A 9372-nucleotide genomic window follows, 5' to 3' on the forward strand; every position below is an offset into this window, starting at 1 on the left:
ACTAGTATCCCTAAAGAGTGAGTTTTGGTTTCCTCTGGCAGTCCTCAGAGTTGGGGAGGCATCTCTACAAGATTAGACCCTGGCAGGATTGCTCTGTTTTGTTTTGCAGTTTCTGGACGGGGCTGGGTTTGAACCCATCACCTCCAGCTTATGGGTCCGGCACCCTACCCCTTTGAGCCACAGGCGCCACCCAGGATCGCTGTATTTTTGCTCAACCTTTGTGGGCTGTGCAACTCCCAGGCAACTGCCACAGCCAGGGAGTTCTGGCTGTAGGAGCAGCTCTGGGAGCGCAGGACACATGGATCCAGCAGCAGGGTGGGGGACGCTGCACACAGTTCTGGCAGTGCCTGGTGCCTGGTGCCTGGTGACGTCCGCAAGGAGAGTTCTTGGCTCATGTCACTGGCCAGGTGGGACATGGGGTGGAGGCTCCTGCAGGCAGAGCATGGGGGACAGGACCGGGACGCGTGGCTCTAGCAGGGCAGGACATGAGGCTCTGGCTGGGCTGAGTGCAGGGCACTTAGTCTGGCAGGGTGGGGGTGGGGTGCTGCTCATGAGCTTCCTCCTGCAGTCTCTGCAGGGGTTAGGCTTCTGGTTCATCAGGCAAGGGCAGAAGGGTGAACTGGAAGTTCAGAATGGCAGGGAAAACCTTAGTTCAATTTTTCTGCCTGGCAAGAGAGTGCTCAGGGTCACAACAGGGTCCCTCTGGGGAAGTAGATCCTACTTCCTACAGCTCTCACCTGTGGGGTGAGACAAGAGGTCCTCAGTTCACCACTCGCCTGTAGAAAACCTACAGGAGCAAACGAAGAGAAAAAAAGAAACAAAAAACAAACAAACAAAAAAAAAAACCAACACAACATTCTTGGGGGGAGGGGATGGACACTTTTCCTTTGGGATGAATTTTGTACCTGAAGTTTGCTTTCTTGGAGTTGCAGCTTGCCTTAGCAGTGGTGACCTGCAGTTATCATCCTTCTCTCTCGGCTCAGCTCCCAGTCTTCAGCTTAATTGGGTACTTTCTCGACATTATCCTTCCCTCTGGACAGGAGCTTCTGTTGGAGGCTGGCTCCAGTCAGCCATCTTGCCCCTCCCTACTTTAAACCTCAGTTTTAAAATCAGTTTGGGACATTAAATCTCTCAACTTCCCACTCTCCTCCCTCACTGCCTTCTGAGGACCAACAACAACAAGAAAAAACCCTCAACGAAACCCCAACAATAGAAAAAAAAAAAAAAGAAAAGGAAAAAAAAAAAAAACAACAAGAAAAAAAAAACTGACTGTTTTGAATTTAATTATGTTTCAAAACTTCCAAGGCAGAGGAAATTGTTTAAAGTGATTTACCCCAACACAAATACATGTAAGGGAAGGAAGGAAAATAAACCTGCCAGCACACAAGATCGCTTTTCTCTACTAACTGCCCTTTTTTGCTGACCCAACAAATTAAAAGTAGGTTATTTCCTCACAGCATTTCAAGCATACTTTTAGCGATATTTTAAAAGAGTTAAAGAGAGTCCTGTTTTCTCTTCATACATAGGCCTATTGGACTTTGTTTCCTTGAACATAATCCTAAATTTGGAAACTCTCCAAGGGACAGAAAATTGGCAGGTTCCTGCTCATTGATTCCTCACTGGCTCTTGGGGGAAGGAAAGACATTCTGCTGGAGACATGGCTGAGCTCTTTTGGCTTAGGGACCCAGCTGGTAACTCAAAGTTCAAGGAACTTGACAGACAGAGGCTGTTTGTCTGGTGCGAGATTAGGCCAATGGATTCTTTTGTCTCATGTATCTTCTGCCTCCTTTTAGAGAAAGCTTATTTCTAACTAGGTTTGCAATGAGTGTATTCTAGGTAGGAAGACTTCTGCCCATAAACAGTGGCATTTATTCTGGAGCAGGGTGAGCCTGTTAACCTAATATAGACAGCTTCATTATGCCACATGGGAGTAGTGACAGTAGGTATATGTATGTGTTTCTCAAAGAGTTAAAAAAAAAAAAAAAAAAGACAGAAGGCTTAGACAGATTTCCAGAAAACAGACTGTGTTAGTCTAGACTAGTGAAATCCAGCCAATTTAATTTCTGCATTCATGATTATTATTTCTGAATTTATTTTGTATTTAACTCCCCTCACCAAATAGTGAAAAAGCAAGAAAAATTATGTATATGTGCTAATCTTACAAATGACCAACCAATTTTGATCACTGTACTGGTATTAAGTTAAAATTCTGAAGATTAGAGAGTATATATTGTTCCTATGAAAGAGAACCTTTGTGTGAATCTTTGAAGATTCCTACTGTTTTAAATAGTAAAAGCATCACACATTCACATGTTATTGTTGAAACTTTAGAAAAAAAATAAGCAGAAAGAAGAAAATTAAAACCATGTATAATTTCCCATCTAAATTTATAATCACACAGTTTACTTAAGCAAAAATTGACTTTGAGTTAGGTAGAATAGAGTTCAGATTATGGACTGAACTGTATGATTAGGTAAACTTACATTAACCATACTAAGGTATTGATTTTCTCTCCATAAGGTGAGATACTTATCTATAGGGGTTTAAAAGATTGTGGTAAAATTCTGGACACAAAAATAGTTGCTGATTGATACTTTCTGTATTTTATCCGTTAAACTACTAATCATATCTCACTATTAATTTTGTACCATCTGCAGTTTCAGAAAAGGAACTCGCTTAATTTTTCTTTCACTCCTTTCTTTGCTATATTACCATGATATAAATTATGGTTTTCAGTCTTCTGCTTTATTGTTTCTATTGCATATATTTGTCTACAGGTAAGATGTACACAAAGCCATATTTTATAGCCTGATTTCATTGCTCCATTATTTTTTGGCACTGAATGATGTTGCAGCAAGTCTGAACCAACTTGATCTTTCTATTTGTAGGTGATCAATTTTGCCTGGTAGGTGCCTGAAGATTTTCTTCAAGTTCAAGTTCAATAGCGTACTTAGGATATATTTTGATATTGATATTATAATTTAAATGTTCCTGGAACATGGTATTCACTTTTTATCTGCAGTTTCAGTAACATCTTACAATTCAGATAGTTATCTTGTATTGTATCTGTGAATATATCTCCTACTTAGGGGGTTTTCAATTCAGCTACAACAATTATTATTATATTGGGTTATGTTTATCTGCCATATACATTGTCTTCTATGTAATTGCTTTTTAAAATTTGCATTCATGGTGTCAGTAATTTGATACTTATCAGTTTTTGTTGTTTTAATTTTATTTGCTTTATAATGTTGTTGTTTCGTCTTTCAAATTTTTTTCTTCATCCAGAAATCCTTTAAAAAAATCTCATTGTCTTGGGCGGCACCTGTGGCTCAATGAGTAGGGCGCCAGCCCCATATACGGAGGGTGGCAGGGTCAAACTTGGCCCCGGCCAAACTGCAACAAAAATTAGCCTGGTGTTGTGGTGGGCACCGTTAGTCCCAGCTACTTGGGAGGCTGAGGCAAGAGACTCGTCTAAGCCCAAGAGCTGGAGGTTGCTGTGAGCTGTGACGTCACCGCACTCTACCGAGGGCAACAAAGTGAGACTGTCTCTTAAGGAAAAAAAAAATCTCATTGTCTTGCTGACTTACTGATTTGCTATTTTTATTCAAACTTATTCTAGTGAGAAATGAATGTGAGAATATGCTACTATTGCTTGAGTTAAATTTTTATCTAGGTGAGGCTTTTTGTCTTTTACATACTACAGGTCCTTTTTTCTCTTTATTTTCTTCTGCTCATTTTTTTTTTTTGTCAGAGGTTTTTACTTTTTTTTACTCTTTAACTTATTATTAATTGAACTTTTCATTTCAGTTGTAGATTCACATGGAATTGTAAAGAAATAACACGAACAGATTCTATGTATACTTTCTCCATTTCCCTCAATGATACCATCTTGTGAAACCATAGTACTACATTACAAATAGGATATTGACATTGATACAACCAACTTTATTCAGATTTCCCAGATTTACTGTGTTCTCGTGTGTTTCTGTGTGTGTATATTTAGCATCATGTGTGTTGGCTGGTGTACCCACAATCAAAATCAAAATACAGAATGGTGCCATCACCACATGGATCTCACGGGTTGTCCTTTATAACCGTAACTGACTATTTTGAACATTTCATATAAATGGAATGATATAACATGTGGTCTTTTGTGACTGGCTTCTTTCATTTAACATAATGTTTTAGGGTCCATCTGTATTGTGGCATTTTCCACTACTTCATTCCTTTTATTGATATATATTTGTTCATAAGTTAATGGACATTTGGGTTGTTTGTACTTTCTAGCTATTATGAATAATACAGATCTGAACATTCATATGTACAAAGTTTTTGTGTGAACATATGTTTTGATTTCTCTTGAGTATATACTTAAGAGTAGATACTGCTGGCTCAAGTGGTAACTCTATGTTTCACTACTTGAGGAATTACAAAAGTAGGTCCCAAAGTGGGACCTACATTTTATGTCTTCACCAGCAATATATGAGTTTTCAATTTCTGCACATTATCACCATCAGTATTTGTTTTTTTTTTGATTAGGGACATACTAGTGCGTGTGAAGAGGTATTTCACTGTAGTTTTGATATGAATTTCCCTGATAGTTAATGATACTAAGCTCCCTTTTGTGTGCTTATTTGCTATTTGTATATATCTTCTTTGCCCAAATATATGTTCACAATTTTTGCTCCAATTTTTAAAATTGGACTACTTTCTTATTATTTACTTGTAGGAGTTCTTTATGTAATCTATCTATAAGTCCTTTATTCAATATATCATTTACAAATAATGTCTCCAATTCTGTAGGTTGTCTTTTCACTGTCTTGTTGGTGACCTTTGAAACACAAAAGTTTTAAATTTTTATGAAGTCCAATTTATCAATTTTTTTCTTTTGTTGCCTGATCTCTTGCAGCTTTCCTGCTCAGTAGAGTTTACCACTGCTTTCATCAGCCTCCCACCCGACATCCAACCTATGCCAGTCGTTCCCATAGCACTCCAAGTCAGGCAAGGCAGAAACTAGTCTCTTGGATTATAGACAAATTCCACTTTTCTCCTTATATCCTGAGGGAGAAACTGGAAATTGGGTAGTTTCCTCCTGATCTGGCTGTGCTGTGGGAGGGAATGGGGCCAGAATGAACAAAATATTTCCTACTGTTAAAAGTGTGGCTTCTTCTTGGTTGGGGCTTCTCTTGGTTGCTATAGATTCATAACTGGCTTCCAGAGTTCCCAGAAACCTTCTGTAGTCCCCCTATTATTGTTTGTTTAGTGCCTCTATGGGGGAGCAGGAGCCCACAGCTTCCTCCTTGTCCATCTAGCTGACAGCCCTGTTTTTGCCATGCTGAAGCCTCCTGCAGCTGTGTGTGTGGCTTGTGCTCTGCTGGGCGGTTAGTTCTGATACATCTGATGTGGCTGGGAATGCAGCAGCTGGGGCTTGGGTAAGTTAGAATGGTCAAGGTGGCTCACTCACTGCCTATTGGTCAAAAGCTCAGCTGTGTTGTCCACTGGAGCACTTACAGGTGACCTCTCCATGTGACCTGAGTCTGTCACAACATGGTGGCTGAATCCCAAGAGCCAGTGCTCCAGGCGAGAACATTACAAGAGGGAAACGTCAGATGCTGTCATTCTTCCTTAAGGATGGGCCCACTGCTGGCCTTTCCTTATGTTACCACTAGCAAAGGGAAGCTCATTCTTTTCCATCAGCAGGTTATTCTTGGATGCAGATGAGTCAAAGCTGTGAGAAGACCAAATTTAGTGTTTTTCAAAATTTTAAAAAGTAGACCTTTAGATAAAATTGTATTAACCCTTTTCAAACTTTTCAAAGATAAAAAAAACAAACATTTTCTTCAGTAAAATCTTACCTGGAAGCCTAATAAACAAAACAGAAAAGTTAAAGAGTATTTTTTTTTTTTTTTTTAGACAGAGGTGGGGGATCTGTAGCCATGTCTGACATGTGTGCAGCTGGGGTGCCCCACTGTGGGCCACACAAGAAGCGGTAGAACCTCTCAGAGTTAAAACCTCTAGACCAGTGGTCCTCAAACTGCGGCCCACGGCCCACATGAGGCGGTGTGATTGTATTTGTTCCCGTTTTGTTTTTTTACTTCAAAATAAGATATGTGCAGTGTGCATAGGAATTTGTTCATAGTTTTTTTTTTTTTTTTTAAACTATAGTCTGGCCCTCCAATGGTCTGAGGGACAGTGAATTGGCCCCCTGTTTAAAAAGTTTGAGGACGCCTGCTCTAGACTTATACATCATTAAGATTAACCTCATGAAGTTGGGGATGTAATAAGTCCATACTAAAAGTTCAGTGCCTTCCTGCACAACTTCTGAAAACGTGGCCTTTCTTTCTGTGGCCATAAAATCTGAGGGTGACTGCTAGTCACCTCTCCTGTGCCCCAGCCTTTTCCAGGAGTTCTCACATGGCTTTCAGGCTGCCTTGGGTCTTCCCTCACTTTGAAGCAGGCCTCACCAGGCTCTGTCGCAGGCTCTGTCGTAGCTTCCTTCACTACTTCTGAACCAGGTGAAGTCACACCTGCTTTTATATCCTTTTTCTCTTCCATTGGCCTTGTATGAAGTGGGAGCAAACATTTTCCATGTTCATCTTTCTCTATTGCTAAGGCCACGAGGTAGTGCTTATTTGTAAAAGCACAGTTTTTGCTTATTTGTTCATTTGTTTTTAACAGACCTTGAGTTTTATTATAGTTCTGCTACCTTAGCCCTTAGCACAGGCCTAGAGAGGCTGAGCAGAACACAGCTGACTGTGAATTTCCAGCATGTACTTTAGAGTCCCTTCCTTCTGCCCTCATCCCTCACCCTAACCCTAAACCTTCACCTCAACCGTCACCCTCACCCAATCCTAATCATAAACCCCCACCCCAACCCTAACCTCTACCCTCACCCCCACTCCCACCCTCACGCCCACCCCTACCCTCACCCCAACCCTCACCCCCACTTCTATCCTCACCCTCACCCCACCCTCATCCTCACCCCAACCCTCACTCCCACCTCTATACTCACCCTCACCCCATCCTCATCCCCACCCTTGTCACCACCCCCATTCTCACGCCAATCCTCACCCCACCCTTATTTCCACTTTCACACCCACCCTCCCCTCAACCCTCACCATCACTCCAAACCTAACCAAGGCTGTACCTCCTGTACCTCTCTACCTCCACTCTCTCCCCTCAGGAATTTTCTTCCCAATCTTTCCTCCCTATAAAGAATGGCTTTTATTTGCCCAATGTTCAAGGTGGCTTAGTTTTTCCAGATAGAGGTCTATGCCAGCTGTCCACCAGATGCTCCCATGACACTCTCTGGGCTCCAGCACAAGGATCAGAGCAGCAGGACCCTGCTAGTCCTTCAGCTGTGCTCAGGCAGATCTGAATTTATCAGGCTTGACCCACGGGGCCTGGCTCTGGAACCTGCCTCAGGTGTGAATTTCATCCTATTACGGTATTTATTGTCTGAAAGTAGTTTCTTTAGCTGGTGTTGCACATGGTGACTGAGTCAAACACACCCATTTCCAACAAACCTTTGTAAATGGAGGGGTAATACCTGCCTAGAATGGGGTGAGGTGAGACAAGGTAGTCCAGTCATACCTGTCCAAGGTGTGTGGCAGTAAGAGGGTGGGAAAATCGTGCAATTATTTGATACATATGCTGCCACTTGCGCGTCCCCATCCATAAGAGACATCTCTAATCTGTCATAATATTTTTTCTTGTCAAGCACAAATTTGGCCTCCACTTCCGTCTCATCTTAGGACCGTAGCAACAACATGCCACGAAGTTTGGCATGTGAAGTAAATCTTATTTTCTATTCCTGAAGTATAATGAAGATGGATTTGCTTTTTTCAGAGTGAAAAGGATAAGGGAATCTCTGATTAGAACAGTGTGAGGAAGAGGAGGGAGCAGGAGAGGTACAAGGACAATATGAAGACAGAGGTGGCTGGAAGGGGTGAAAAGTCGCCAGGAGTTAATGAGGGAAATGCCCCAGCTGAAGGGAATAAGTACAGTTAAGAACCTAGGCCTGGAAGAGTTGATGTTTTGGAACCCTTGTGGACAGAGCAGCTAGGATAACAACTATAACCTGAAGCCTTTGCCATGGGCTCTAGCCAAGAAAAAAAAAATTCCCCAGGGCTCACAGGGGCTGAACATGCTCACATGCATGCATATTCTGAGTGAGAAGAGAAGTTTGTCAATGCTCCAGCTTACACTCGGAAGTATCTTGCTTGGAGCGAAAAGCAATTTCTTCTTTTCAGTAAGGATTCTTAGAGCTTTCCATGAGGGAAGTTTTCAATTTCAGATTCTAGGGAGATATTACCTCTGGCTCAAGAAGTGGGAACAATGGGTTGCGGTCAGGAAGGAGAACTATCCACTTGGAGGGCAGGGCTTGGAGAGATATCCTCAGACACTTTCAAAAGATGGGAAGCCCATAAGAAAGAGTACAGGACAGACTTTCAGTGTTTGCTGAAAAAAATGCATCACGTGTGATTTTACTTAGTTATTCATAAAGTGTACTACAGAATTGCCTCTACAAGTGTGCTTGTGTACATGAACTGGATTGTAGGGGACACAGCAGGGTTGGGTGCAGATGACTCCACAGTAGGGCTCGGCACATGGATCCACAGGTGCAGTTTCTAGAGCAAAAATAGCTCCTTAAGTCTGTGCCTCTTGGCTACAAGTTTCTCCTAATGGGATGTTATGAGAAACCAGCTGGAGGACTTGCAGTCTGGGGGGACCCCTGGGATTGTTGCATTTTGTCACCACGGAGTGTGAGATCCTCATTCTTCCCAGAGTCACCAAAGGGGGCCACTTCTGCCACCTTCCCCCGTGAATGTTCCAGACCTCATGAAGCTTGATGCCTGCTTTTCCACCTTCCTTCCAGTTTAAGCTTTGGTTTTGCAATATCTTGGCTCACATGATACAATGACTTAGGCTAAAAATAGCTTCTCTCTAACTGGGTTAGGCAGATTCCAGGGAGCTTTTAAACTGGTCACTGCTGATATTTTAATAATGCATTGAAAAGAGAGGACTGTGGAGTGAAGGTTTATGTTAATCCAGTTAATTAACTGAGTGCTGTGGAGAGACTTTCTCCTTTTTTCTTTCACTATTTCTGACATGAAAGGGGAATCTGCCTTTGCCAGTAAAGTGCTTGACTGATTTGCTGAGTCTCTCTGATTCAACACCCATAACCTCTCACACCTCACTTCCTTCCTCTTTATTCTGCCTAAACTCTGTCAGGTTTTTATTACTTTTTACCTGGTCCCTTACAAATCCTCAAAAGATCTCTTCCTTTTTCATCTTTTCAGGTAATTTTACAAACTCTGTCAGGTAATTATTCTAAAATCATAACTTTTTTTAGTTTTATTTTTAATT

This window comes from Nycticebus coucang, chromosome 13 (genome assembly GCF_027406575.1).
Source record: "Nycticebus coucang isolate mNycCou1 chromosome 13, mNycCou1.pri, whole genome shotgun sequence".
In the NCBI taxonomy this organism is placed as follows: domain Eukaryota; kingdom Metazoa; phylum Chordata; class Mammalia; order Primates; family Lorisidae; genus Nycticebus; species Nycticebus coucang.